The 27,035-nt window shown below is 41.0% G+C and overlaps 1 long non-coding RNA gene across 1 annotated transcript; it reads left to right on the top strand.

Moving 5' to 3' along the window:
• Positions 1-5,994: 5,994 nt before the first annotated feature.
• On the top strand, positions 5,995-26,042 carry LOC116539011. The gene is made up of 3 exons (XR_004263890.1): positions 5,995-6,156; positions 10,430-10,432; positions 26,032-26,042. It is a non-coding gene; the product is annotated as an uncharacterized LOC116539011 (long non-coding RNA).
• The last annotated feature ends 993 nt before the right edge of the window (positions 26,043-27,035 follow it).

The raw sequence follows: 27,035 nt of genomic DNA, 5'->3' as shown, positions 1-27,035 counted from the left end.
GGAAGCCTCTCCATGGCCACCATCCTGATTTTTATAGCAATCATTTCCTTATTCTTCTCAACAGCTCTATCACCGAAGTGCATATCCTTAGACATTCTAGTTGTGCCATGCTCATTAAAAAGTTTGATCTGTCTTGTTTTTTTTGTTTGTTTGTTTTTTGTTTTTTTTTTTAGACAAGGTCTGGCTCTGTTGCCCAGGTTGGAGTGCAGTGGCATGATCTTGGCTCACTGCAACCTCTGCCTCCTAGGCTCAAGCCATCCTCCCACCTCAGCCTCCCGAGTCAAGTAGCTGGGACTACAGATGCACACCACCACATCTGGCTAATATATATATATGTGCGTGTGTGTATATATATATATATATGTACATATATGTGTGTGTGTATATATATATGTATACATATATATGTATATATATGTATACATATATATGTATATATATGTATATATATATAGGCAGATATGGGGTTTTGCTATGTTGTTCAGGCTAATCTCAAACCTCGGCCTTCCAAAGAGCTGGGATTATCGGCATGAACCACCGTGCCTGGCCTTGATTCGTCTTTTCCTCTCTATTACTGTTGTTTTTTTGAGACGGAGTCTCCATCTGTTGCCCAGTCTGGAGTGCAGTGGCTGGATCTTGGCTCACTGCAACCTCTGCCTCCTCGGTTCAAGTGATTCTCCTGTCTCAGCCTTCTGAGTAGTTGGGACTACAGATCCACACCACCACTAATTTTTGTATTTTTAGTAGAGACAGGGTTTCACCATATTGGTCAGGCTGGTTTCGAACTCCTGACCTCAGGTGATCCACCAGCCTCGGCCTCCCAAAGTGCAGGCGTGAGCCACCACACTTGGCCCTCTATGACCCTTTCTTTTCTTTATTCTTTGATTGTTGAAGAACAAAACAATTTGACCTACAATTTCCTAAAATCTGCATTTTGCTGATGACATACTTATGGTCATTTCAACATGTATTCTGTCCCCTGCCTTTCTTGCAAATTGTCAGTTGGATCCAGATTAGACTGAATTTCTATCTTTTTTGCAAGACTATAAGTGGTGCTGAGTTCTTTCATCAGGTGACGTGTAATGTCTGGTTGTGTCTCCTTTTGTGATTTTAGCAGCTGTTAACGTTGATTCTCATTTCCTAGATCAATTAATTCATAGAGTGTTGCAAAATGATTATAATCTAATTCTATCATTTTATTTCATTTATTAGTTGGGATGTTGGATAATTTTAAGAAGAGATGCTTCCCTGATCTATTATTTGGTTACCTAGTTGCACAGTTTCTATACGAAAAGAGGTATATATGTTTGATTCTTTTCCTTTTTTATCCATTTTCAGATGATAAATTGGTCCCCTGACTTCATTCAAGGTGGCCAATTTTTAAATATCACCATTGAATTTAAAAACTCAAACATACTTTGTGGGTTTTAATTTGTTGCATTTTTTATTGTGGCAAAATACATATAACAAAATTTACCTTTTGAACCATTTTAAGTATACAGTTTTATGGCATTAAGTATCCACTGCATTTTAATACTTACTGAAGCTCTGTTCCATTTTTAGAAATCTCTGCTGTTTTTTAAAATCTTTAAATATTTCCTAGCCTAGAGCCTTTTGAATGAAATTAGGGGAACCTTGTTCCCACATTTGCTTTCCTCTTATGTCCTTACTTCCCAATCAGCACAAGCAAACATGAGCCAAAGTGAGAAGTGAAACACCCCACCTTGCAGATGCTGTCTGCAGTGTCACAAGTTATGACTCACATTTAGCCCAGAGATTGTTGCCAGAGTTAGCAGGAAGAAGACAGGCTTTCTAAGTGTGCCAAGGCTGAGGTTTTAAAATTAATACAGTTTAAACATTAATGATGTTTAAATCAGAGCTGAATTACTTCTGTCCCACTCACGGGCTTTATTAAAATTCACCACTGTATTTTTAATGTATAAAAATATTTGAGTTTCAAATACTTTAACTTTTTTTTTTTTTTTTTTTGGAAAATATGTGGATGGAGAGCTTTCCCTTTGAACTTTAACCCAGACTTTGGCAGCTGAGGAGACAGCTGCAGAAAACTTGCACAATACAGTTGAATGGACAAGATGTCCTGACGTTTATTCATTTCTCTCCTTTTGAGTTAGTTGGTTCCCTATTTTTATTTTCCCCCATCTTCATTCTGGGCTTACCCACTCAGTTGGACAAACAGTTGGGAATCCAACTGACAGGTATATGTGGAAGCATTACAAGTTTCTTTTCTAAAGTCTTCAAGAAAAATTTTCATAAAGAAATCAAAGCCCACATATAAATAAATTTCAGCAAAGTAGGAACAATATCCACAAGAGTCAATATATGGCTGTTTTGGATATAAGGAAGCCTTGTATCACGTGTCATCCCATAATGCTTTAAAAAATGGGATACACCTGGCTGGGCGCAGTGGATCACATCTGTAATCCCAGCACTTTGGGAGGCCGAGGCGGGTGGATCACAAGGTCAGGAGTTCGATATCAGCCTGGGCAACATGGTGAAACCCCATCTCTACTAAAAATACAAAAATTAGCCGAGTGTGGTGGCAGGCGCCTGTAGCCCCAGCTACTCGGGAGGCTAGGCAGGAGAATTGCTTGAACCCGGGAGGCAGAGGTTGCAGTGAGCTGAGATTGTGTCACTGCACTCCAGTCTGGGTGACAGAGCAAGACTCCATCTCAAAAAAACAAAAAAAGTAGGATACAGCCAAGTATGCCAGTGCTGGGACACCGCTATCTTAACAAGTACTGAGGAGGTAGAGGAAAGCTTACTTAGAGTAACAATGACAGGAGATTGATGGCCATGTCAAATGAAATGGCATTTTCAAGCCTACCTACTGAAAATGAAAAGTAAATAAATAATAATTAATTCATTGACAAATATTTCTTTCTTTCTTTTTTTTTCTTTTTTGAGACATAGTCTTGCTCTGTTGCCCAGGCTGGAGTGCAGTGGCACAATCCCGGCTCACTGCAACATCCACCTCTTGGTTTCAAGCAATTCTCGTGCCTCAGCCTCCTGAGTAGCTGGAACGCCAGGTGCCTGCTACCACACCTGGCTGATTTTTTTATATTTTTAGTAGAGACAGGGTTTTACCATGTTGGCCAGGCTGGTCTCAAACTCCTGGCCTCAAGTGATTCACCCTCCTCGGCTTCCCAAAGTGCTGGGATTACAAGTGTGAGCCACCACGCCCAGCCTCATAAACAAATATTTTTGAAGTGCCAATTATATACTGAGCTCTGTGCCTGGTGCTGGGAATATAGCTATGAAAGGTTCTCATGGATCCAGTGGTTGAGAAGGGGGAGTAAACCAGTATCAAGAACTGTGAAGGGTCTGAGATTTTATCCTACTTGCAAGGTAATAAGATAACTTGTCACGGTTTCGTGGATGTGGGCAGAAAACAAGAGGTTCTTGGGTCAAAGGTGAAGGATTTCATTACTCATGACACAGCAAGCAGTACATGCATGAGCACATTTATATCAGTTCCCTGTGTCTCCCAAATCTGATGATGGTGATGTGGATGTGCTCAGATGAATGTCTGCACACACAGTGGATTGCATGAAAGGAGAAAAATACTGGAGTTAGGGAATCTGAATTTTTTATAATAAGTGGTGAACATGCTTGCCCTTTACTCTGGAGGGAGATACCATCACAAACATCCTTAAAAAGATAGTCTGGAACAAGCAAATGGCAGTCTGGATCAGATGTGGATGAGCTTAGCCAAGAGGCAGGGTTGTTTAGCTGGCCTGCAGTTGACCCCAGACATGTAAGCAATAAACACTCTGTTTATCTCTGAGGTTTTGTGGTTGTTACATGATGTTATTATAGCAATAAACAACTGATACCATCACAGATGACTTCTTAATTCCACAATCTAATTTCTCTTTTCTGTTGTAACCAAAAATTTCTGAAGTACAGATATTATCAGATCACTTTACTGTCTAAAAGCCTTTGGCTATAGACTGCAATCCAAACTGAAATCCAAAGTCCTTGGTGGTCTGGTCCCTATTTTCTTTTTATTTATTTAATTAATATATTTTAGCTGACAAACAAAAATTGTGTATATTTATGGTATACAACATAATGTTTTGCCCATTATTTTTTCAACTTCACCCTTTACCTCTTATTCCTCTCATTGTATTTCACTCTCATTCTCTTTCTGCTTCTGGCTTTCCACTCACATAGACCACACAAATTTCCCTGCACTTAAGGAAAACAAAATCTCTAGAATACTTTTTAAGATTATAAAAGTTATTCATTCAGTCTGGGCACCATGGCTTACGCCTGTAATCCCAGCACTTTTGGAGGCAGAGCCGGGTGGATCACTTGAGGCCCGAGACCATCCTGGGCAACATGGCAAAATCCCGTCTCTTTTAAAAATACAAAAATTAACCCCGTGTGGTGGCGCATACCTGTAATCCCAGCTACTTGGGAGGCTGAGGCACGAGAATTGCTTGAATCCAGGAGGCAGAGGCTGCAGTGAGCTGAGATGGCACCACTGTACTGCAGCCTGGGTGACAGAGTGAGACTCTGTCTCAAAAAAAAAAAAAAAGCTATTTATTCATTTTAGTAAATCTGAAATGTATAGGAATGTACAAAGAGCATGACTCAGGGCAATCTTCCCTCGAGGCTTTTGTTCCCCCAGTTCTTTTTGCATATATAGTGTATGCTAATATCAGACTCTTTTGTTTATCATCACTAGGTGTGAAGGTATTTTCTATTTAGAAAATCTGGAGGAAAAGAAACACCATTAATACTTTTAAAAGACAAATGAGCACTTAAGAACTATGATAGACAAGGAGCTAGTATCTTTACCATATAAATGGTTCCTACAAACCAATTAATAAATATACAGTAGGCCCTCCCTATCCATGGGTTCCGTATCTGTGGATTCAACAAACTTTGGGTCACAAAAATTGGAAAAAAATCATCAAAAAATTACAATACAAGAATAAAAAGAAGACAAATTAAAAACCCATATGGTATAACAACTGTTTACATAGCATTTAGACTGTATTAGGTATTTTAAGTAATCTAGAGATGATTTAAAGTATACAGGAGGATGTTGTAGGTTATATGCAAATACTACACCATTTTATCTCAGGGACTTGAGCATCTACCGTGCAGTTACCAAGGAACAACTGTATATACATTAGAGGGGGCAAAGAATAAGAACAGACAACTCCCAAATAACTACAAATGACCAAAACACAAAACAAAAACACATTTACCTTTAAAGGTGCAAATTACAACAATGTACATATGTTTTGCTTATAAGATTAGCTAAGTTAAAAAAACAATAAATCTGAGTGTTAGCAGGGGTGCTCTCAAACCCTGCTGGTTTATGTGGAAATTGTCATAACCTTTCTGGAGGGCAATGTGGCATGGTTTGTTAAAAGATCTATAAGGTTCTGACCCTTTGATCCTATTATTCTACCTCTAGCAATTTATCATAAAGAAATGATCAGTTATGTGTGTACAGAGATGTTCACTGCAAGGCTGTGTAATGGAAAGCAAGTAGAAATGACAGAATTTCCAAGGGGAAACTGAATATTTAATCAAGGTACATTTAATTGACAGGTTACTTTCTGATCATGAAAATATGAAGTAGAGCTATATTTATTGACATGGAAAGATGCAAAAACACAGTTAAGGCCGGGCGGAGTGGCTCATGCCTGTAATCCCAGCACTTTGGGAGGCTAAGGCAGGTGGATCATGAGGTGAGGAGTTCAAGACCAGCCTGGCCAAGATGGTGAAACCTTGTCTGTACTAAAAATACAAAAATTAGCCAGGCGTGGTGGTGTGCACCTGTAATCCCAGCTACTCAGGAGGCTAAGGCAGGAGAATCGCTTGAACCTGAGAGGTGGAGGTTGCAGTGAGCCGAGATTACGCCACTGCACTCCAACTTGGGTGACAGAGTGAGACCTCCATCTTAAAAAAAAAAAAGAAAAGAAAAGATAGTTAAGTGAGGAAAGTGGAATATGGAACAGAATATTTTTCGTAGTCACCTCCATACATATCTATTTCTTTAAAGATTATCTGAATACTGGTATTTCTTTAAAGAATACACCAAGATATACTGCATAATCTCACTGATATGTGGAATCTAAAAAAGTTGAACTCATAGACGTAGAGATTAGAATGGTGGTTATAAGAGGCTGAGATGTGGGTGTGTGGGGAAAGGAGATGTTAGGAAAACGGTACAAAGTTTCAGTTAGACGGGAGGAGTAAGTTCTGGTGATGCATTGCACAGTATGGTGATTATAGTTAACAATACATATTTCAAAATTGTTAAAAAGGTAGATTTTATTTTTTTTTATTTATTCATTTTGAGACTGATTCTCACTCTATCACCCCGGCTGGAGTGCAGTGGCGTGATCTCGGCTCACTGCAACCTCTGCCTCCCGGTTCAAATGATTCTCATGCCTCAGCCTCCCCAGTAGCTGGAATTACAGGTGCCCACCACCACGTCCGGCTAATTTTTGTATTTTTAGTAGAGATGGGGTTTCACCATGTTGGCCGCACTGGTCTCAAACTCCTGACTTCAGGTGATCTGCGCCCCTTAGCCTCCCAAAGTGCTGGGATTACAGGTGTGAGCCACTGCACTTGGCCCAAAAAAGGATAGAATTTAAATGTTCTCACCACAAAATAATAAGTATGTGAGGTGATAGATACATTAGCCTGATTCACTCATTTCACAATGTTTATATGTATCATAACATCACACTGTACCTCATTACTTGTCAATTAAAAATAAAAGTAACAAAAAGAATATACCAACATATTATGAGTGGTTATTTCTCGGGGATAGATTTATGATAGTTTTAATTTTTTTTCCTGAATTTTCACTTTTTAATTTATCTAAAATGGGTCAGGTGTTGTGGCTCACGCCTGTAATCTCATCACTTTGGGAGGCTGAGGCAGGCAGATCACCTGAGGTCAGGAGTTTGAGATCAGCCTGGCCAATATGGGGAAACCCGTCTCTACTAATAATAAAAAATTAGCTGGGTGTGGTGGTGGGCGCCTGTAATTCCCAGATACTCAGGAGGCCAAGAAAGAAAAATCCCTTGAACCTGGGAGGCAGAGGTTTGCCGTGGGCCAAGATCATGTCACTGCACTCCAGCCTGTGCGATAGAGTGAGACTCACTCTCAAAAAAAAAAAAAATTTATCTGAAATGAAATATGAATTACTTGTGTATTTAATTAGGAAAATGGAGGATTGATTAGCATCTTCTTTTAGTTATTTTTATTATGTTTTATTACATTTCTTGTTTGCACTTAGAGCCAGCATAATAGGAGATAAGTTCAGAACATTGTTGGTTGTGTTTGGATGAGCTCCTGATACCAGGCTGGTTTATAATTACTCTTGTGAGAATCTTCCTTTGCTCATAGTCTTTGTTTTGTTTTTGTTTCTGTCTTTTTGAGATAGGGTCTCACTCTATCATCCAAGCTAAAGTGCAGTGCAGTGGCGTAATCACGGCTCACTGCAGCCTCGACCTCCCAAGCACAAGTGATCCTCCCGCCTTAGCTGCCCAAGTAGCTGAGACTACAGGTGTGCACCACCATGCCCAGCTAATTATTGTATTTTTTGTAGAGATGGGTTTTGCCATGTTGCCCAGGCTGGTCTTGAACTCCTGACCTCAAGAGACCCTCCTGCCTTGGCCTCCCAAAGTGCTGGGATTACAGGCATGAGCACCCACACCCAGCCCTGCTCAAAGTCTTTGGGTGGCAGCCTGGGCCAGGGAGACCTGATCTCTGTGAAGGACTTAAAACACCCCCACCTATGGCACCTGTTCAGAGATTCCCAGTGTGACTTAGATCAAGCACAGTTCATTTGACAAAATTTTTGATTTGTAAGTTTGCTTGCTAAAGAGGGAAGGGTTTTTTTTTTTTTTTTTTTTTTTTTTTTTTTTTTTTGAGACAGGATCTTACTCTGTTGCCCAAGCTGGAGTGCAGTGGCGTGAGCATAGCTCACCGTAACCTTGAACTCCTAGGCTCAGGCAATCCTCCCACTTGGGCTCAAGTGATTCTCACACCTCAGCCTTCCTAGTAGCTAGGACTACAGGCATACACCACTGTGTCTGGCTGATTTTTTATTTTTATTTTTGTAGAGACACTATGTTGCCCAGATTGGCCTCAAACTCCTGAGCTAAAGTGATCCTCCTGCGTGGGCCTCCCAAAGTGCTGGGATTACAGGCAAAAGCCACAGTGCCTGGTCGAAGAGGGAAAGATTTAAAAATTAAATACACAATGGCATGGATCCCAAAGGCTCAAATAGGATTCACCATGGGAACGCTTTGATGTAGAAACCACACTCTACCTTCTTATAGACTTCCTATATTCATGATCTACCATCGTCTAACAAATTACTCCAAAACTTAGTGGTTTAAAACAACGATAATCATTTATTATCTTTTATGGTGTCTTTGAATCAGGGATTCAGGGAAGGGGCAGCAGAGACAGCTTATCTCTGCTCCACAATGTCTGGACCTCAGCTGGGAAGACTCAATGTTTGCAAGCTGGAATCATCTGAGGGCTCACTCATATATCTGGTGGCTGATGCTGACTGTCAGCCAGCACATCTACACACTGTGGTCTTCCCATGTGGCCCAGACAGCACGATGGCTGGATCCAAGAGCAAGTGTCCCGAGAGCGTGTGCAGTGGAAGCTGTGTCCTTTATACAACCTAGCCTTGGAGGTCATGTTAACGTCATTCCACTATACTCCATTGGTCAGAGCAGTCACAAGCCTCTGCCCAGATGTCAGAGGAGGGAACATAGACCCCATTCCTCAGTGGGAGGGGTGTCAGTGTCACACTGAAGGAAGAGTATGTGGGGTGGGATAGACACATTGATGCAACCATCTTGGGAAAATACAACCTGGCACACTTCCCAAATTTCAACAGGAACTCACCAAACATCTTGGATCTATATTTTTCAAAAAGAAATGAAAATATCAGAGGACTTTCTTTCCTCCCTTCTTTCCCTCTACCTTTACCTCCCTTCTTCGTTCCCTCCCTCCTTCCCTCTCATTCTTCCTTCCTTTCAGTTATAGACAGCATAACCATCAGTGAGTTATTGTTTCACAGTGTGAAGTCTGGCCAGCAGGGTCATTTTGGTGGTCTGCCTGGGGGCTCCTAAGGTTTTATTTTTTTAGACGGAGTCTCACTCTGTCGCCCAGGCTGGAGTGCAATGGCACAACCTCGGCTCACTGCAACCTCCATCTCCTGGGTTCAGGTGATTCTCCTGCCTCAGGTTCCTGAGTAGCTGGGATTATAGTTGTGCACCACCATTCTTGGCTAATTTTTGTAGTTTTAGTAGAGACAAGGGTTAGTAGAGACAAAGGTTTCACCATGTTTGCCAGGCTGGTCTCGAACTCCTGACCTCAAGTGATCCGCCTGCCTTAGCCTCCCAAAGTGCTGAGATTACAAGTGTGAGCCACTGCACCTGGCCTCTCTGATTTTATTTTTGCTGTGTTTTTATTTTATTTTCCACATCACCACATTCTTCATGCTATAGAGACAGGAAGGCTCTCTTCTCAAAGAATCCTTTGTCATATCTTGCCTAATTATTTCCAAGAAAGATTTTATAACATTAAAAACATTAGAATTGGGACAATATTTTTATTTTACTATATCCCAGGCACTGTTCCAAACAGACCCTTTACAAATATTAACTTGCTTAATCTTCATAACATTATTCTGAAAATACAGATGGGAAAACTGAGGCACAGAGAAGTAACATGCCCGAGATCACAAAGTTATCACACGGCAGAGACAGGTATCAAACTCAGGGCATCTGGCTCCTAAATCTATATTCCGTTTTTTGTTTTTTTTTTTAAATTCAAGTAAGTGACTACTATTAGCCTTTATTGTTCTCTTTCTTTCTTTCTTTCTTTCTTTCTTTCTTTCTTTCTTTCTTTCTTCTTTCTTTCTTTCCTTCTTTTTTTTTTTTTTTTTTTGATGGAGTTTCATTCTTGTTGCCCAGGCTGGAGTGCAATGGTGAAATCTCGGCTCACTGCAACATCCACCTCCTGGTTTCAAGCGATTCTCCTGCCTCAGCCTCCCAAGTAGCTGGGATTATAGGCGTGTGCCACCATACCCAGGTAATTTTTGTATATTTAGTAGAGATGGGATTTCAGCATGTTGGCCAGGCTGGTCTGTAACTCCTGACCTCAGGTGACTCAGCTGCTTCAGCTTCCCAAAGTGCTGGGATTACAGGTGTGAGCCACCATGCCCAGACTAAATCTATATTCTTGACTGCCATGTTATGTTGCCTCTCTATCATTATTCTACTCCATTGGCTCCTTAACTTGAGCAACAAGAAACATAGCCTCTGAGCCAGGTGTGGTGGTGCACACTTGTAATCCCAGCTACTGGGGAGGCTGGGGTGGGCGGATCGCTTGAGTTCAGGAGTTTGAGGCTGTAGTGAACTATGACTGCATTACTGCACTCCAGCCTGGGCAACAGAGTGAGACCCTCATTCCTAAAAAGAAAAAAAGAAATGAATGGTTTGTGGAAAATCAAGAGCTCTCAGATGTATAAAACAATGGGTTGCTGGCTGGGCATGGTGGCTCACGCCTGTAATCCCAGCACTTTGGGAGGCAGAAGCAGGCAAATCTCTTGAGGTCAGGAGTTTGAGACCAGCTTGGCCAACATGGTGAAACCCCACCTCTATGAAAAATACAAAAATTAGCCGGGCATGTTGGCGGGAGCCTATTATCCCAGCTACTAGGGAGGCTGAGGCATAAGAATCGCTTGCACCTGGGAGACGGAGGTGTGGTGAGCCAAGATAGTGCCACTGCACTCCAACCTGGGTGACAGAGCGAGACTCTGTCTCAAAATAATAATAATAACAATAATAATAATAATAGGTTGCTAGGGAAATATTCCTGGATACCTGGGACAGGCCCAGAAGGAGGGGTTTGTACCAGCCCCCATCCTGCCCCGCCTTTGCCCCTCCCTGCCTTAGTAAGTTCACAAGGAGCGGCACCCCTGCCTGAGGCTGCCCTCTGGCTGGCCTAACTACACTTAACAATTCTCTGCCCCAGATGAGGGATGGTAGTTTGCTAGATCTAATGTGGTGAAATATACAAGAAATTCAAAACATCTTGTTAATATTTAGTAATATTTTTCACACAGAGCTCCTTTAATGGGATATTGTTGCCTCTGTATTGCAGTTAGAGAGACAAAGAGATTTAGAGTGACTTCCTTATATCACACAAAGGACTTCTGAGAAGTGAACAAAGTTCTGCAGACATGAGGCTTCTGACTTTTACCACTGCCAAGTAATCTCCCCTACACAGCCTTTCCCAACAATATCAGGTTTCCTTGGGTAAGTAGGAGGCTGCTGGTGAGTCTAATCACTTGGGACATCTTAATAACTGAAGTCACATTGGAGGGAAAACTCATAAAGACGCTGTGGGTGATTGAGGGCATCTTCTCAGAAATCTGGCTCCAAACATGTGTGTTGCCACATATTTGGAATTCTGAGACGAGAATGCAGAAGCATTTCAATCAAAATATCAGTGAAGTTTATCTGATTCTTCTAATACAGCGTTTTCAAAGAAGGAGCAAGTGCTCCAGTCGCTGAAAAGCACCGTTTATTCAAAACAGTAAATGAAGTATTTGTTACTGGCAAAAACAAAGACATAATATGGATCTCAGGGCAGACTTTCAGGAAGCCAGGGGCAGAGGAGAGAAAGGAAAGAAGAACTAAAAGAAAAAGCTTAGAAAAATACGCAGTTTGGTCTTGGACCTTTGCCAGGAAAAGCTGGGTAATGAAGGATTAAAAGCGAAACAAAATGAAAAGGAAATAAGGGTAAAGAAAGGGCCACAGGAATAAAGAGCTGGTGATGTCTTCAATATAAATGAAAAGATCCCAGTCTTGTTGTGAGTTAGGAGTGTGGCCGTGGGGGATGGCAACAGCAGGCTGAGGTCAAACTCAGGGTAAAAAGAAAAAAAAATTAAAAACCCCAGCAAATCAGCAAGCAGAGGGGAAAAGATGAGTAAGTAGCCAGAATAGAAAGAGAAAGGAAGCACTTTTAACAGGAAGCTGACCAAAATAGATACGCACAGTGCCATCTGAAGGGAAAGGGGGAGAAGGGACCATTAACACCATATAAACTTAGGAATTTGAGGAGAGGTGATTTTAAATATTAAAAAACAGAGGCCCCAGCCAACATGGTGAAACCCCATGTGTACTATGTACTAAAAACATAAAAATTAGTCGGGCATGGTGGGGGGTGTGGTGGCATGCACCTACAGTACCAGCTACTCGGGAGGCTGAGGCGGGAGAATCGCTTGAACCTGGGAGGCGGAGGTTGCAGTGAGCTGAGATTGTGCCACTGCGCTCCAGGACACAGGGAGACTCCGTCTCAAATAAACAAATAAAACAAAAAACAGAGGCCCTTCGAATGACCTGCAGATTCTATCCCTGTGAATTACAGAGGACGGAGGCTCTGGATGGTGTCACAGGAACGGTTGGCTACCATATTTTCCATCCCAGAAGTCAGCCAATTTCAAAGCCAGTGGACAGGATCATAATCACTGTTTTTTAAGTGCTCTAAAGGCCTAGGGTGGCCATCAGCAGGGCAAGAGGATGAGGGGATGTGTGAGGCCATGGAGGCATTGGGATGGATGCGTGGTTTGGTTGGGAAGAACCCCTGACCACCTGGCTGCAAACATCACAGTAGAAGCCTTGCCTGACCGTGGTCTCAAAAACCTTCATCTCCTACTGCTAGGCCGACTTGATGTCCATCTGTTGGTGCAGCCTTCTCTCAGCTCTAGGACAAATTCTGGCCTTAGCTGGACTATCTCAGGAGCCCTAGCCCCAGCCGCATATGCTGGGACCCAGAGCCAGGGCATCCGTGCTGCTTACATTGTCTTGACCTTGGGGTTTTTGTTTCCTTAACTGGAAGCTACAGTTCTACATGTTCTTAGCTACAGTTCTACTCTTGACCCTCTCTGGGTCTTGGATTTGTTCCTTGTATTTAAGGCCATGCCTTAGGCCCCTGTCTGCCTCCTAATACCCTCTAAGGCTGGGGGTCCTGACTTAGTCTTGGCAGGCTGCTTTCCATAATCCAGAGTCCTGCCAAAACTCCTTCCTGGTGATTGGCTCCAACTACTGGAGACAGATGACTCTGTCACCCACTGCCCGTCTGTCCTCTTGGCTCTCTAAGCATTGCTTAAGCCTGGATTTCCATCAGATGCTCTGAGCACCTTTAGGGAATTCTGTTCATGTATCTTTGGCCTTCCTAATGCTGCCTATGTCCCACGGTCAGCTGTCTTTGCCATAGCTGTCAGATGCCATGGGCTGTCTGCTATATCGGACTGCTCTCGGTTCAGAAGCTGGGTCTATGCCCCATGTCCCTGCAGCTGTGCCCGTCTCACTAGCATCTGTGCTATTCTGGAGGCCGAGAGGAGGGTGGTTTGAGGTGCCAGTACTTCCCAGCATGCCCCATCTTACTGCAGCCCACTTGGTCATTATCAGGGGTCTTCTGGACTTAAAAAAATAGAAATAAAAAATAGCTTGTTTTAGTTTCTTCAAAAATAATTTACCAGAAGTGTTGTATATTTAACTCCACTGGAGCCAAGAAGAAAGTAGAAAAGACATGTTTAGAATTCAGAGGCCGGGTGCGGTGGCTCACACCTGTAATCCCAGCACTTTGGGAGGCCAAGGCAGGCAGATGGCTTGAGCTCAGGAGTTTGAGCCCAGCCTGGCCAACATGGTAAAACTCCATCTTTATGAAAAATACAAAAATTAGTCAGGCGTCACGGCGGGTGCCTGTAGTCCCCACTACTCGGGAGGCTGGGGCGGAAAAATTGCTGGAACCCAGGAGGTGTAGGGTGCAGTGAGCCGAGATCATGCCACTGCACTCCAGCCTGCGCGACAGACCTACTCACATTCCCTTGGCACTCACTCTTCCAGTATAAGACTAAGGTCTCCAACACAAGCACCTGTGCCTCTGCCTGTGCACTGGCTCTCAGCTGCGGGCAGGGCAGGCAGGAAGTGCCAGAGAGTCAACACCCCTGGCAGCAGCCCTCAGCCAGAGATGGAGAGGAGTTTAGGATAAATACCGTGTGTGTGTGTGTGTGTGTGTGTGTGTGTGTGTGTGTGTGTGTGTGATGTATGACTAAACCCCAAAGTCTGATCTACACTTTCTCCCAGAGCTCTCCGGTGGATGGTGCCTCGGTTGCCCATAACTGTAACATGTTTTATAACTCACCCTTTCAAGCTTCCCTTCTCTTTCTTGTCTCATTTTCCCACTCTCTTACTGGTGTTTCCTGAGAGCATCTCACTCCACGCCCCCCAAATTTGTGCTCATATCCTTGTCTTGTGGTCTGCTTCTAGGAGAATCCAAGCTAAGACAAGGAGTTTCATATTCAAGGTTAAGGATCTAATCATTTTTCTGAGAAGGCACACTTGCTTTGAACACTATTGTAATACTGTAATAGACGTCTCTTCCCTTCCCTCTCCTCCCCTCCCCTCCCCTCCCTTCCCCTCTCTCCCTCCCTTCCTCTCTCTCTCTCTCTCTCTGTCTCTCTCTGTCTCTCTCTTTCTCCCTCTTGTTCTTTCTTGTCTCAGTCTGTTGCCCAGGCTTGAGTGCCATGGTGAGATCTTGGCTCACTGTAACCTCTGCCTCCCGGGTTCAAGTGATTCTCAGGCCGGGAGCAGTGGCTCAAGCCTGTAATCCCAGCACTTTGGGAGGCCAAGGCAGGTGGATCACGAGGTCCAGAGATTGAGACCATCCTGGCCAACATGGTGAAACCCCGTCTTTACTAAAAAATACAGCAAAAATTAGCTGGGCATGTTGGCTCGTGCCTGTAGTCTCAGCTACCTGGGAGGCTGAGGCAGGAGAATTGCTTGAACCTGGGAGGTGGAGGTTGCAGTAAGCCGAGATCGTGCCACTACACGATCTGCCTGGTGCCTGGCAACAGAGCAAGACTCTGTCTCAAAAAAAAAAAAAAAAAAGTGATTCTCTGCCTCAGCCTCCCAAGTATTTGGGATTACATGTGCCTGCCACCACTCCCAGCTAATTTTTGTATTTTTAGTAGAAATGGGGTTCCACCATGTTGGTCAGGCTGGTCTCAAACTCCTGACCTCAAGTGATCCTCCCACCTCGGCCTCCCAAAGTGCTAGGATTACAGGTGTGAGCCACTGCACCCAGCCCTGTAATAGACTTTCTATGATACATTATGGTAGAGAAAAATACCAAAGTTCTCTGTGAACAGCACTTCCTACCTGGGTTACACAGACTCTAGTGGCTTTTGAGATATTAATTGGGGCTATGAGAATTGGAGATCAGATACACTTAGGTTAAACAAAGTTAAGCAAGTTTCTTCACTTCAGCACTCCTATAGTTTTTAGGAAATTAATGGGCTTTGCAAATTGCCAGAAATGCAGGCAAAACTTCCTTCTCTGTTCCTTCTACTCTTGGTTCTAGCTCTGTCCTTGAGAGAGAATGCCACACAACAAATTGAACCCTTTTTCTAGAAAACAACTCCTTAGGCTGGGCGTGGTGGCTCATGCCTATAATCCCAGAACTTTGGGAGGCTGAGGCAGGTGGGTCATCTGAGGTCAGGAGTTCAAGACTAACCTGGCCAACATGGCAAAATCCTGTCTCTACTAAAATACAAATATTGGCTTGGTGTGGTGGTGCACACTTATAATCCCAGCTACTCGGGAGGCTGAAGCAGAGAATTGCTTGAACCCGGGAGATGGAGGTTGCAGTGAGCCGAGATTATGCCACTGCACTGTAGCCTGGGCAACAGGGTAAGACTCCATTTCAAAAAACAAAAGCAAAAACAAACTCCTTAGATATTCAAAAGCAACTATCCAATCTCCTCTAAGTTTTGGCTTTTTTTTGTTGTTGTTAAATGCTTATTCATTTTTCAAATATTTGTAGACCATCAGTTACATGCCAGACACTGAGTTAAGAGCTGAGGGTATGGCAATGAGCAAGACAGAAATGATTTTTGTCAACACAGAGATCATTGTCTAAGTAGGGAAACAAAACTAATTGACTTCTGCTTCTGGAAAGCTGGAGTAGAAGTGTACACCTCTATCCCTTCCATTAAGTACAGCTAAACCCCCTGGATATTATATGTTAGGGTGAACATAAGAAGACTCTGAAAGGTGGAGAGAAGGTAGACTGGCTGGGGACCCTGGGACTTGAGGAATGGCATGGTGGTAAGCTCTCAGGTTTTTCTTTTGCCTCATAAATTCCACTCTAGGTAATGGAGAAGCTGGTAATCCAGAAATGCCAGTCTTTACCAGGCTGTAATGAGGGGCTCTGAATCTCCATCATGGGGTGTCAGAGAAGGCCAAGTGGGGGGGCCAGGACTTTTATCCTCAGTGGATGGGAAGATAGGCCACCCCTCTGATGTCAGTGGAAACTACTTGGAGAGCCTGGATGCCCACCACTACCCACCAGCAATGTAGGAGCCCCTCCCCTTCATTGCTGGGCTGGTATCAGAGGAAGCCTACTGGAGAGTCATGACTTCACTGCTCAGCAGCAAAGAGGCCACTCCCTACTAGTGTCAACAGAAGCAATTGAGAGGAACAGTAATGAGGTCCCCTTCCTGCTCCCAGCCAGGATAGTATCATAAGAGGCCTGATGGGGAGTCTCACCTGACATCCCTACTCCAGCAGTAACAAGGTCTTTCCTCACTGCTTTTCCAGTGTCCACATACACTGAGTAGAGAATGTGGGTGTCTATTCTCATATGGTAGTAATGAGGTGACATGGTACCAGTGGAGGCCTGTTGAAAACATACTATTTAAATAAAATTCTGAGCTTCATAACATTTCAATAGAAAATCACCAAGGGCTAGGAAGATCTCAACTTGAGAAATATAATCAATAGATAGCACCACTGAGATGACAAAGATTTTAGAATGATCTGACAAGGATTTTAAAAGAGCTGTCATAAACATGCTTCAAAAAGTAATAATGAACATGCTTGAAACAAATGAAAAAATAGAAAGTCTCAGCAAAGAAATGCAAGCTATAAAGAATAATTAAATGGAGATTTTAGAAGTGAAAAATACAAACTGAAATTTTAAAAACACAATGGATGGGCTCATATCAGAATGAAAAGGGCAGAAAAAATAATCAATGACCTTGAAAATATAAAATAGAAATTACCAAATCTGAACAACAGAGAGAAAATGGGATGAACAATAAAACAATAGAGCCACAGGGACACATAGGACTATAACAAAATATCTCATCATCAGGTTCCCAAAAGGAAAGAGGAAAAATGTGAGGCTGAAAATTTCCCAAATTTGGCAAAAGACATAAATCTACAGATTCAAAAGCTGAGTGAACCTCAAACAGGATAAATCAAAAGAAATACACACTGTAGTCAAATTTTGAGAACTAGAGAAAAAGAAAAATTCTTGAAAATAGCCAGAGAGAAATGATATATTATCTGTAGGGGAAAACAATTTAAATGAATGTGAGCTTTTCACCAGAAACCATGGAGGCCAGAAAGAAGTGACACGCCATGTTCAAGTGCTGAGGGAAAAGAACTGTCAAACCTGAGTTCTATAAGCAGTGAAAATATACTCCAGCAAAAAAGAGGAAAAAGAAAACATTTGCAGATGAAGGAAAACTAAGAGAATTTATCACCAGTAGACCAATCCTATAGAATGGGTAAAGGAAGTTCCCTAACACAAAGGGACTCCTGTGATAAAAGAAGGAATCTTGGCCAGGCGCGGTGGCTCATGCCTGTAATCCCAGCACTTTGGGAGGCCGAGGCGGGTGGATCTCCTGAGGTCTGGAGTTTGAGACCAACCTGGCCAACATGGTGAAACCCCATCTCTACTAAAAATACAAAAATTAGCCGGTGTGGTGGCAGGCGCCTGTAATTCCAGCTACTTGGGAAGCTGAGGCAGGAGAATTGCTTGAACCCAGAAGGTGGAGGTTGCAGTGAGCCGAGATGGCGCCATTGCACTCCAGCCTGGGCGACAAGAGTGAAACTCCATCTAAAAAAAAAAAAAAAAAAAGAAGGAATCTTGGGATATTAGGAAGGAAGAAAGAACAACAACAAAAAAAGCAAAAATATAGATAAATACAATAGATCCTCCTCTTTAGTTTTATAAATTATCTTTGATGGTTGAAGCAAAAATTATAATACTGTCTTACATAATCCTAAATGTATGTAGAAGAGAGAGTTAAGACAATTATAAACTGGGGAGCATAAAAGGATGCAGGAGGAGATAAAGTTTCTACACTCAAACTGGTGAAATGATGACATCAATAGATTGTGATAAGTTATATGTAGTCATGCATTCCTTAATAATGGGGATACATTCTGAGAAATGCATTGTTAGGGGATTTTGTCGTTGTATGAACACCATAGAGTATAATTACACAAACCTAGGTGGTATTAAACAAGCCTGCATGGTAAAGCCTCCTAAGCTGTAAACCTTTGCAGCATGTGACTGTACGGATAAGCAATTATAATGTAATGGTATTTGTTTATGTAAACATAGAAAAGGTACAGTAAAAAATATGGTATAAAACATAAAAAAAGGGTACACTTTGTATAGGGTACTCATCATGAATGGAGCTTACAGGACTGGAAGTTGCTTTGACTGAGTCAGTGTGTGAGTGGTGAGTGAATGTGAAGGCCTAGGACATTACTGTATACTACTGTACATTTTATAAATGCTGCACACTTAGGCTACACTAAATTTATAAAAAAAAATTTTCATTGTTTAGTAATCAATTAACCTTAGCTTACTGTAAATTTTTTACTTTATAAACTTTTAACTCTTTTGGCTCTTTTTTTTTTTTTTTTTTTGAGACAGAGCCTTCCTCTGTCACCCAGGCTGGAGTGCAGTGGTGTGATCTTGGCTAATGTTTGTATTTTTGGTAGAGATGGGGTTTTGTCACATCAGTCAGGCTGGTCTTGAACCCCTGGCCTCAAGTGATCTGCCTGCTTCAGCCTCCCAAAGTGTTGAGATTACAGGCATGAGCCACCGCACCTGGCCTTTTTAGCTCTTTTGTATAAATACTTATCTTAAAACACAAACACTTTATACAGTTGTAAACATTTTTCTTTATGTTCTTATTCTATAATCTTTTTTTTTTTTTTTTTTTTTTTTTTGACAGAGTCTCGCTCTGTCACCAGGCTGGAGTGCAGTGGTACCATTTCAGCTCACTGTAAACTCCGCCTCCTGGGTCCAAGCAATTCTCCTGCCTCAGCCTCTCAAGTAGCTGGGACTACAGGCATGCACCACCACATCCAGCTAATTTTTGTATTTTTAATAGAGACGGGGTTTCACCATGTTGGCCAGGCTGGTCTCGATCTCTTGATCTCGTGATCCGCTCACCTCAATCTCCCAAAGTGCTGGGATTACAGGTGTGAGCCACCACACCTGGCCTAGCATTTTCTATTTTTAAAATTTTTCTTTTCTTTCTTTCTTCTTCTTCTTTTTTTTTTTTTTTTTCACTTTTTAAACTTCTTTGTTAAAAACTAAGACCCAAGCACACACATTAGCCTAGGCCTACACAGGGTCAGGATCATCAATATTACTGTCTTCCACCTCGTCTTGTCCCACTGGAAGGTCTTCAAGGTCAATAATATTCATGGAGCTGTCATCTTCTATGATAATGCCTTCTTCTAGGATACCTCCTGAAGGAACTGCCTGAGGATGTTGTACAATTAACTTTTTAAAAAATGTAAGTAAAAGGAGTACACTTTGATATAATGAAAGAAAAGTAAATATATGAACCAGTAACATAGTTGTTTATTATCATTATGATCATGTACTATACATAATTGTATGTGCTATACTTTAACATGATAGACAGAGCAGCAGGTTTGCTTATACCAGCATCACCACAAACACGTGCGTTGTGCTAAGACATTAGGACAACCACAGTGCCACTAGGTGATAGGAATTTTTCAGATCCATTATAATCTTATGAGATTGCCATTGTATATGCAGTCCATCATTGACTGAAAGGTTATGTGGCACATGACTGTATATATATATATATTATGTACATAATATATAACGCATTATCTAGAAGAACCAATAAGAAAACTATACAAGGAGATACACTTAATAATACTATAGATAAATCAAAATGAAATTCTAAAAAATATTCAAGTAATCCATAGGAAGGCAGGAAAAAGAAAACAGAAATGGAAAGCAAACAAAGAGAAAACAAAAAATAAAATGCAGACAAACGTCTACATATCAATAATTATATTAAATTAAAATGACCTAAATGTACCAACTCCAAGACAGAGATTGGCAGAAGGGGAAATAAAATGGCCCAACTATATATTATCTACAAGAAGCACTACAAGAAATATAATGAGATAGGTAGATTGAAAATAAAAACACAGGAAAGCTATATAATTCAAATATTAATTAAAAAAAGCAAGAATGACTATATTAATATCAGATAAAGTAGACCGCAGAGAAAATTGCCAGGGACATAGGCTGACATTACAAATGATAATAGTCTCAATACACCAAGAAGACACAGATTCTTTTGTGTATATGCGCCAAATAACAGAGCAGCTAACTATGTGAATCAAAAACTGACAGAACTGAAAGGAAAAATAAACAAATCCACAATTATAGCTGGAGACAACTATAATTAAATGTTGAGCTCCTCTCTCAACATTTAATAAACAGCTAGACAGAAAATCAGCAAGGATATAGAAGAACAAAACACCAACATCAACCAACAGGATGGAATCAATATTTATAGAACACTCCATCCAACAAGCAGAATACACATACTTTTCAAGTGCCCATGGAATGCATTCCAAGATTGGCCATATCCTGGGCCATAAAACAAGGCTTAACAAATGTAAAATAATTGAAATCATACAATGTGTTCTCTGACCACAATGTAAGCTAACTAGAAATCAATAGTAGAAAGATAACAAATCAGGCATGGTGGCTCACGCCTGTAATCTCAGCACTTTGAGAGTCCGAGGCAGTTGGATCACGAGGTCAGGAGTTCAAGACCAGCCTGGCCAACATGGTAAAGCCCCATCTCTAATAAAAATACAAAAATTAGCCTGGCGTGGGGATGGGTGCCTGTAATCCCAGCTACTTGGGAGGCTGAGAAAGGAGAATCACTTGATCCTGGGAGGCAGAGGTTGCAGCAAGCCATGATTGTGTCAGAGTAAGACTCAAAAGAAGAAAAAGAAAGAAAGAAAGAAAGAGAGAGAGAGAGAAAGAAACAAAGAAAGAAGGAAGGAAAGAGGGGGGAGGGAGGGAGGAAAGGAAAGAAGGAAGAAAAGAAGGAAGGAAGGAAGGAAACAAAACAGGGAAATCTCCAAACACTAGGAAATTAAACAAAATACTTTCAAATAATCCATGTGTCAAAGGGGAAGTCACAGGTGAAATTGAAAAATACATTGAACTGAGTGAAAATGAAAATGCACCCTACCAAATTTGTGGTACACAGCGGTGCTGAGGGGGAAATTTAAAGCATGAAATGCTTACATTAGAAAAGAGGAAAAGTCTCAAATAAATAATTTAAGTTCCAACTTCAATAACCTAGAAAAATAAGAGCAAAATAAACCCAAAGCAAGCAGAAGGAAGGAGAGAATAAAGACAAGAGCAGAAATCAATGAAGTTGAAAACCGAAAAGAAAAACAGAGCAAATCAATGAAACAAAGAACTGGTTCTTCAAAAAGATCAATAAAGCCAGTGGTGGTGGTTACACAAATCTACACTTGTGACAAAATGGCACGGAATTATACACAAACATTCTGCCAATGTCAATTTCCTTTCTGGTTTGCATATTGTGCTATAAATATATAAGATTTGGGGAAAACTAGGTAAAGGGCTCATGGGACCCCTCTGTGCCACCTTTGCAACTTCCTGTGAATCTAAAATAATCTCAAAATAAAAAGTTAAAGAAATTTGAAAACATTTGTACAACTAAAACATTATTTATTTTACAATGGTATATAAATTCCTCACAGGGAAACTATAAGGTGCTGTGATAACATATCAAGTGGACCCCATTTCTTCATCTGTTTTTGACCTTCCAAGAACCTGGTTACCCTTTTTTGAATGGTGTCTAAATTGTCAGTGTCCCTCTTAAATAGTGATGCCCAGAAGGGAACACCCTGCTTCAGACGGAGTATCACTTCCCTGGTTCTAGACACAATACTTTTATTAATATGGCCAGTCTTCTTTTGCTCTTTAAGTAGCCATAACACACATTCTTGCATCATTTTTAGTCTTGTAGTCAAATAAAACTTTCAGATCCTGGCATTTAGATGGAAAATTTTTTTTACCATTAGTACTTATATAATTGGTTATCACAAACCTAAATGGAATATCTTTCATTAATCCTCATGGGATTTCATCTTGTTGAATTCAGACCAGCTCTGTCCCAGCCATCAAGATATTTTTCAAACTTGATTTGTCTATAATAAGGATGTGTTGGTCCATTTGTGTTGCTATAAAGGAATACCTGAGACAGGGTAACTTAAAAAGAAAAGAGGTTTATTTGGCTAATGGTTCTGCAGGCTATACACAAAGCATAGTGCCAGCATCTGCTTCTGGTGAGGGCCTCAGGAAGCTTACAATCACGGTGTAAGGCAAAGAGGGGCCAGTGTGTCACATGGCAAAAGAGAGAGAGAAAGGGATGAGGTGCCAGACTCTTTTAAACAACCAGATCTCATGTAAACCAATAGAGTGAGAACTCACTTATTATTGTGGAACAGCACTAAGACATTCATGAGGGATCCACTGCCATGACGCAAACTCCCCCAACCAGGCCCAACTCAAACATTGGAGGTCACATTTCAACATGAACTTTGGAGGGGACAAAACATCCAAACCATACCAAAAGGCTATCTTCATATTGTGAGTCAGCTGCAGATACGTCAGAATCTATCATTCTGTGCCTTCATCTCACTCACTGCTATTGAAAATGTTGTGCAGCACAAGGTTCAGTAGCCATAGAGGTGTGCTGCTATGATCTTTAAGAAAGAATTCACCATTCGGCTGCCAGGAGTTAAGTTAGCTAATAGCCTTTAACCGTTAATGGCTTCAGGCTTAGCCTCAGCTTTAAAAAAAAATTTAGTGGAAAAAAACCCCACATAATCCAAGATCTACTCTCTTAATTTTTTTTTAAGTGTGCAGTATAGTACTATTAACTATAAGCACAATGCTATATAGTAGATGTCTAGGACTTTTTAATCTTGCACGAGTGAAACTTTATACTTGCTGAATGGCAACTCTTCCACTTCCCACTACCCCCAGTCCTTGGCAGCTACCATTCTACTTTCTGTTTCAATGAGTTTGACTTATTTAGATACTTCATAGGTGGAATCATGCAGTATTTGTCCTTCTTGTGAGTGGATTATTCCATTTAGCATAATGTCCTCCAGTTTCATCCATGTTGTGGCATGTGACAGGATTTTCTTCCTTTTTAGGGCTGAAAAATATTCCATGGAAGGTAATGTAGAGTGCCACATTTTCTTTATCCATTCATGTGTTGATGGACATTTAGGTTGTTTCCACCGCTTGGCTATTGTGAATAATACTGCAGTGAACATAGGAGTGCAAGCATCTCTTCAAGATCCTGATTTCAATCTTTTGGATAATACCCAGAAGTAGGATTGCTGGATTGTATATTAGTTCTATTTTTAATTTTTTGAGAAACCTCCATACTGTTTTCCATAGCAGTTGCACCATTTTATATTTCCTCCAACAATGCACAAGGGTTCCAGTTTCTCCCCTTCCTCACCAACACTTGTTATTTTGTTTGTTTGTTTTAAATTATGGCCATTCTAACAAGTGTGAGGTGATGCTTCATTGTGATTTTCATTCGCATTTCCCTGATGATTGGAGATGCTGGACAGCTTTTCATAGATTCATTGGCCATTTGTATGTCTTCTTTTGAGAAATGCCTATTCAAGTCCTTTGCCCATTTAAAAATTGGACTATTTGGATTTTTTTTCTTGAGTTGTTGATATTTTGGACAAACCTCTTATCAGATACATGATTTGGAAATATTCTCTCCTATTCCATTGGTTGCCTTTTTACTCTGTTGATTATTTCCTTCTTTTGTGCAGAAGCTTTTTAGTTTGATATAGCCCTAACTTGTCTATTTTTGCTTTTGCTGCCTATGCTTTTGGTGTCATATCCAATAACTCATTGCTAAGATCAATGTCATTAAACTTTTAGATTTATGTTAGATTTATGCCTAGATACTTCATTTTTTGGAGTTATGTAAATTGCATTAAAAAAATTGGTTTCCAAATTGTTATTATACAGAAACTTGATTGCCAAATTATTAGTGTACAGAAATATTGGTGTGTTGACCTTATATCCTACAACCTTGCTGAACTTGCTTATTAGTTCTAGAATTTTGTGTCTGTGGATTTCTTTGACTTTTCTTTATAGACGATTATCTTACCTGTGAATAAGGACATTTTCTTCCTTTTCAATATGTACACATTTTATCTTTCTTGCTTTATTGCACCAGCTAGGACTTCCAGTATGAAACTGAATAGGAGTAATGACAGTATATTTCCTTGCCTTCTTCCCAATCTTAGAAGGAAAGCATTCCATCTTACATTATTAACAATGGTGTTTGCTGTAGATTTTTAAATAGATGCCTTTCATTAGGTTGAGAAAGTTTCTTTCAATTCTTAGTTTGCTGAGAGTTTTTTGTTTTTTCATGAATGAATGTTAACTTTTAACAAATGCTGTTTCTGCATCATTTAATGTAATCATATGGTTCTTCATTAGCTTGTTGATATGATGGAGTGCATTGATTTTTGCATATTGAATGAGGCTTTCATTCATAAACACTACTTGGTTATAGGATATTATTCTCTTTGTATATTGCTGGTTTGATTTACTGATGTTTATATCTGTGGTCAAAAGGAATCTTAATATGTCATTTTCTTTTCTTGTAATGTCTATATCTGGTGTTGGCATCATGGAAATACTGCCTTCAAAAAATAAGTTGGGAAGTGTTTTATTCTCTGGAAGAGATTTGCAGAATTAGCATTATTTATTCTTTAAATGTTTGGTAGAATTTTGGAACTATCTGGACCTGGAACTTTCTTTTCTAAAAGATATTTAATTATACATTTAGTTTATTTTAATGGTTACTGTACTAACAATAATTTTAAAAAGCTAACATTTAGTGAAAGCTGGTTATGTGACTGGTACAGAACCTAGAACTGAAATTTATGTCCTTTAATCCTCTTGGCAACATTTTGGGGTAAGTATTATTATCCCGTCACTGAGAACTAAAGTGGTTTCATAACTTGTCTATGATCACATAGCTAATGAATAGCGTAGCCTGGATTCAAACACAGGCTTTACTCCAGAGAATATATTCTTAATGATCGTCTTTGTGTTCTCTCTGTAAACAACTAGACACAACAAGGAGAATGAGAAACAGGAATAGAGGCTGAGTACAGTAGCTCATGCCTGTAATTCCAGCACTTTGGGAGGCCAAGGCAGAAGGATGACCTGAAGTCAGGAGTTTGAGACCAGCCTGCCCAATATGGTGAAATCCCTCTACTAAAAATACAAAAATTACCAGGGTGTGGTGGTGCGTGCCTGTAGTCCCAGCTACTTGGGAGGCTGAGGCATGAGAATCACTTGAACCTGGGAGGCAGAGGTTGCAGTGAGCCAAGATTGTACCACTGCACTGCAGCCTGGGCAACAGAGTGAGACCCTATATCAAAAGGAAAAGAAAAGAGAGAAAAGGAAAAAAAAGAAACGGGAACAGGAACAGAAATCACACTTCCAGTGAGAGTAGGAGAGTAAGAGGCAGCTATCACCTGAAATTACAATGAGTATGGAATTGCTGCTTAGTGCAGTGAGGAAAGATGGCGGTCAGGAAAGAGTCCCTGGCTCTTCTAATGCCAGGCACATGTAGTAGGGTAGAGTCCTCTAGGGTATGTGGCACACCACTGTGGACAAAATCACTAACACCTGACTTGCCCCAACATGATACAGGTGCACAGGCTGGCTACAGAAGTGGTAACTGAAGGGGGCCAGGCCAGGAATTGATGATAAGCCATCTTTGCATAAAGCAGCCTGTTGGTGGGGAGGACACTGAGATTGATGACCAGACTGGCTCCTGTCTACCATTATTGGTTGAGGCGAAGAAAAGACTAAACCAACAACTCTCACACACTATCTTGTACCTTGAGAGGCTCCAAGGAACTCTGAACCAAGAAAATTTTTTGTTGCTCAGAACTCAGCACTGTCCCTTCTGCTTTCCACAGAGCTGGTCTAGCAAAATCAATCATCATTGAAATATTAGTAATAATAAAAAGAAGGCAATATAGAAACTATACAAAAATATCCTCAAGAATAAAGGAGCATGGTGAAGACAGGACCAAAAAGCACACACCAGAAATAGTTGCCATGGAAAAAAAATAAAAATCATGACCAAAGATATGCAAAAAAAACTTAGAAAATCTGTGAATCAATCATGGGCTTAAGCAAAGATACAATACCTCAAGAAAGAAATAAGATAAAGGAGATTAAAAATGAGCTGACAGGGCCTAGTGTGGTGGCTCACGCCTGTAATCCCAGCACTTTGGGAGGTCGAGGCGGGTAGATCATAAGGTCAGGAGATCGGTACTATCCTGGCCAAAGTGGTGAAAACTCGTCTCTACTAAAATGCAAAAAAACCCAGCCGGGTGTGGTGGTGCACACCTGTAGTCCCAGCTACTCGTGAGGCTGAGGCAGGAGAATGGCTTGAAACTGGGAGGTGGAGGTTGCAGTGAGCCGAGATCGTGCCACTGCACTCCAGCCTAGCAGCAGAGCAAGGCCCAATCACAAAAAAAAAAAAAAAAAAAAAAAAAAAGAGCTGATGGAGCTCAAGACAGAAATAAAAGAGAAATGAAGGCCATATTAGAAACAGCAAAAAGGAAAAGAGTGCTCAAAAAACAGCTATGGACACGGAAGGAAGGCTTGGAAAAAGTGAGCAAAATGAATGAAAATACAACAAATAGTTTAAAAAGTTTAAAAGGATTGAAGAGAAAGGGACATAT

The sequence above is a fragment of the Sapajus apella genome, unplaced genomic scaffold (genome assembly GCF_009761245.1).
Source record: "Sapajus apella isolate SASKATOON/1434 unplaced genomic scaffold, GSC_monkey_1.0 scaffold125, whole genome shotgun sequence".
NCBI lineage: Eukaryota > Metazoa > Chordata > Mammalia > Primates > Cebidae > Sapajus > Sapajus apella.
The sequence above is the reverse complement of the archived record's forward strand: the minus strand, read 5'-3'. Positions and strand labels throughout refer to the sequence as shown.